Here is a 5000-nt window from a genome sequence, read left to right on the forward strand (position 1 = left end):
TAACAGTCTCACAGAGTATTCCATCCTGTTTTTAAAGATTATCCACACATCAACATTTTTCCCATCATATTTCGCCATGTTTCTTCTCAACCATATTACATACTTTGCTATTGTTACACATAAATTAAAGGTATACATATTACAGTCATTATGACCAAATAAAAACATTGTTTCCCACTTCTTTTGGTCCTCATCATACTTCCCCTCCAAAATTTCTTTTGCAATTTCCTTCATTTTTCTCATAAAATCATCTAACCTTTCACAATAAAAAAACAGATGTAACAGTCCTTCCTTTTCTTTCATACACACTTTACACTTTGCATCATTTTGAATTCCTATTTTATGTAATCTCATCTCTGTTAATATACAATTGTGTCTCAATAAATAATTAAAATTCTCTAAAATTGGTTCCATATATTTCAACCTCACGTTTCCCCAAATTTCATTTTCATTTAAGTCATCATATCTTTCTTTCCAGTAGTTCAAAGCTACTGGTTTTGTAAAAGCGATAGACCTAAAAATACTATACACATTCCTTACTTTGCATAAATTAAAATGGACGTTTTCCCCATTTAACCTTTTAAAAAATACATCTGGAAATTCATTCTCATCCCCACTCTCATAGTTTTCAATTCTTTCAATCCAGTCCTTTGGTATCGCTTTCTTTAAATCCTCATATTGTCCTTCTAACTTCCTTCTCCACACCCTTTTGCCCCCCTCTCTCAATGCATCCACAACTGCCTGTAAAGGTACATAACCCTCTATCACCTCATACAATAGATCTTTTATTTGTCTCAAACCACAATCCCACCATTCTTTATAATACATGACCTTGCCGTCCCTTATGATATTCGGATTTAAAAACAAAGGTTGTTCTAAAAGCTGGGCCCTTCCTTTAGGTAAAATCAGTACATTTTCTAAAAATTCCCCCCATGATTCCAAAACCTCCACATAAAAACATGGCAGACCTTTTAACATCCAGCTTTTCATTTTCATCCATAAAACATTACATCCCATATTACATTTTTCCAGGTAATATTCCATGACTCTTTTCCAAATTACATCACTTTTGCTCTCTAGAAACTTCTGAACTGTTTTAATTCTCAGCGTTCTCATTCTTAAAAATGGATCTAAAAGTCCCAATCCTCCCTCCTTTATGTTTCCAAGTAATGTATCATATGCAATCTTAGCCCTTCCATTTCCCCATAAAAACTTTAAAACCAATTCTTTCATTTTTTTGTAGTACAGATGAGGCAATGGGGTTACTCCCAACACATACCAGACTTTCGACAGCATCAATGAATTTATAATTAAAACTTTCCCCCTTAGCTTTAAATTTCTAACTTGCCAAAATCTCAGTCTTTTTCCAATTCCATTTAAAACACCTTCCCAATTCAAAGTGTCTGCCTTATTAGAATCAATACCAACCCACAACCCCAAAATCTTGATGTGCTGCATTTCCTCCTTGAATTGTATATGCTGCGGTATTTCCTCTACTCTGCCAATCCTCATACACACACTTTTCCCCACATTTACTTTGGCTCCCGACCCTTTACAATATCTTTCTAAAATCCCCATTGCCCTATCAATACTTTGGATGTCTTCTACCAACAAGGTTGTATCATCTGCATACTGATACACTGCTTCTCTTTGGAAATGGTTCTTTATTTGTATTCCTTTGATTTCTCTGTCTGCCTTAATAGCCAAACCAAGTGGCTCGGCTACCAGAGAGTAAAGTAAGGCAGACAGTGGGCATCCTTGCCTGATCGACCTTGTTGGTTGAAAACAATCCGTTAAAAAACCATTGCATTTTATGCATGTTAACACATCTGAGTAAAAAATCCAAATCCATTTTCTAAAATTTTCTCCAAAACCAAAAGCCTTAAGAACATCAAATAAAAACTCATGCTCTACCCTGTCAAATGCCTTTTCTAAATCCAGACTTATTAAAAATCCCCCCTTTCCCTTCTCCTTCATATAATAAATTGTGTCTCTTATACTTTTAACCACATCTACTATATCTCTTCCTTGCACCCCGTATGCCTGTGTTGTTTTTATTATTTTTGGTAAAACCTTTTTTAATCTGTTTGCTAATACTTTTGCTAATATTTTAAAATCTGTATTCAACATGGATATAGGTCTAAAATTTTTAAGATCTTTTGGATTACCGCTTTTTTTGTAAATCATTTTTACCATGCCTATCTTCATTTTTTCACTCAACACCCCCTTCTTGAAAATTTCTTCAAAAACTTATTTTAAAATTGGCACTAACATTTCTCTAAAAGTTTTATAAAATTCATTAGTCAAACCATCCACACCAGGGCTCTTTCCAGGTTTTAACTGTTGAATTGCCATATCTATTTCTTCTTCCTTAATTTCTTCATCACACAAAATCCTGTCCTCACCTGTTAACTTAGATTTAATTTGTTTAATCAAAAACTCCTCATCATTTTTTCCTATACCTTGTCCCTTAAACATGTCCATGTAATATTGCTTTACTGTTTTCAAAATTTCTTTAGTTTCTGTTTCTATTTCCCCTTTTTTATTTAAGACTTCTTTCAATAGATCAGCCTTCTGCCTATTTTGTTCTAAATTAAAGAAAAATTTTGTGCATCTTTCTCCCTCTACTGCATATTTTGCTTTACTTCTTATAATTGCACCCTTACATTTTTCCTCTTCTAATATCTTTAATTTATCTTGTAGCATTATTATTTTTTCAATTTCCTCTTTTCCATTGCTTTCTGACACTTTACTTAACTCATTATTCAGGAGTTTGGTTAATTCGGTTTCCTTCTGTCTTTCTAATTTTCTGACATTTTTGCTGTATTCTATTGAAAATGTCTTTATTTCCCACTTAACACTATCCCACCATACTCTTTTCTCTTCCCTATACATTCTATTAATTTTGCTTTCTTCCACAATCCCTTTAATACTTTCCTGATATGCATTACTCTTTAAAATCTTTGCATTTAAAACCCACACTCCCCCTCCCCTTTTCACACTTGAAGAATCTAATGTTAAAAATAAGAGAGAATGATCACTAAGACCAACTCGTTTATAATAAACATTAGTAATATTCCCTTGCATTTCCTCTGTACATAAAATATAATCAATCCTACTTTGTTTCAGTTCTTTTAAAACAAATTGTCTTCTTGAAAATTGCCTACTCGTTCTATTTCTTTCTCTCCACACATCAATCAATTTAAAATCCCCCATCAGTTTGTTCAACTCCTCCCTTCCCTTATCAGTCTTAAAAACCATATTACTTGCTAAGTCTAATTCTGTAAAAACAGTATTAAAATCCCCCATTAAAATCACCCTTTCATTAATTCTTACATTTGCAGATATTGTTTTAAAAAATTCCACCTTTTGCTTTTCTTCATTTGGAGCATGTATGTTACATATTGTACATCTCTCATTTCCTTTTTCTATTTCAACAGCTAAACATTTCCCTGCTCCATCATTAAACACCACACTTTCTTTTTCACACACCTCTCTTCTTATTAAAATAGCAACCCCTTTCCCAGTTTTCTCTGTACCATTATTACAATGTATATTCCCATCCCATAAATTTTCAAACCTTTTAACACAATAATTTTTCCAATTCGTTTCTTGTAATACAAATACATCCACCCCTCTACATAATTCCCTCATATTTTCAAATTTCTCCACATCCATTAAACCTCGTGCATTAAATGAAACAACTCTTAAAAACATAAAAACAATATAAAATAAATAATTAAAACATTTCATTTTTTTTTTCAGTCATGCTCCATATCTCTCAGTACATCAAATCTGTTCTCACAACCCTCCTTGTCTTTTAATATTCCTTGCCTTAAAAATCTTTTCTTTGCAATGTCTATATTGGGTGTTACCTTTAAAGTTCTTCTTCTTTGTATTCCTTCTCGTTCTTTCCTACGTTTCTCTTCTCCTTTTCTCTCCATTCTCCTCTCCTGATAACCTTCCTCGTCGTTTTGTTGTTCCCCATGTTCCTCGCTCATATCCATAGTCTTTTGCACAGTCCATTGAGATGTTGTTATTTCTCCATCTAGTTCTTTCTTCTTTTCTCCTGTGTCCCCCTGATGTTCTTTCTCTCCATTGTCCTCTCTCAGTCCACAGTGTTTCTCTTCTCCTTTTCTCTCCATTCTCCCCTCCTGATAATCTTCCTCATTGTTTTTTTGTTCCTCCTGTTCTTTGCTTATTTCCATGGTCCTTTGCACCGTCCCTTGTGATATTGTTTTTTCTCCATCATTTTCTTTTTCCTCTCCTCCTGTGTCTGCTTGATGTTCTTCCTCTTCATTTTCCTCTCCCAGTCCACAATCTTCCATCTCCTTGTTTAAAACATTGTCCATCTCGGTTTCCCTCTGCTTTTGCCCACCCACATTAACAACCATATCTATTTCTTGTTCACTACTATTTTCTCCCTCCCCCATCCAACATTCGCACCTCACCAACACTTTCCTACATTCCGGGCACTTCACTGCATTGCAGCTTCTTGCCAAGTGCCCCTGCTCTTTGCACTGGTAACAAATAAAGTCCGGGCAATCTTTAAATACATGTCCTGGATCCATACACAATCTACAGGTTTTCACCTGCCGATCGTGTATAATCCGAAAGTACTGTGTGCCCTCAGCAGTCTCAAACTTGCTGCTATATGGTAGAGATACAACTTCCTTTGGGAACCTGACCTTTACATATCTCGTACCATCTGCTATTTCAGTACCCGGATATGTTCTTCTCTTAATGTTGGTTGAGGGAGTTACACCCCATGCCTCCAATTTATCTAATATATCCTGGTCATCAACATATGCAGGCAAATGCATGAAAGAAACAACATATTCTCTTACTTGTAGCTTTCTAATCTCACAAAATTGTTGCTTGATTCTTAGTCCATCCTCTAGCTTTTCACACTCCTCCTCATTTGATAATGTGATCTCGAATTCTTTGCCTTGTCTTGGTCTTATCGCCAAAATCTTTCCTCCTCCAATTTTTTCATTCAC

The sequence above is a fragment of the Carassius gibelio genome, chromosome A25, assembly GCF_023724105.1.
Source record: "Carassius gibelio isolate Cgi1373 ecotype wild population from Czech Republic chromosome A25, carGib1.2-hapl.c, whole genome shotgun sequence".
Taxonomy (NCBI): Eukaryota; Metazoa; Chordata; class Actinopteri; order Cypriniformes; family Cyprinidae; genus Carassius; species Carassius gibelio.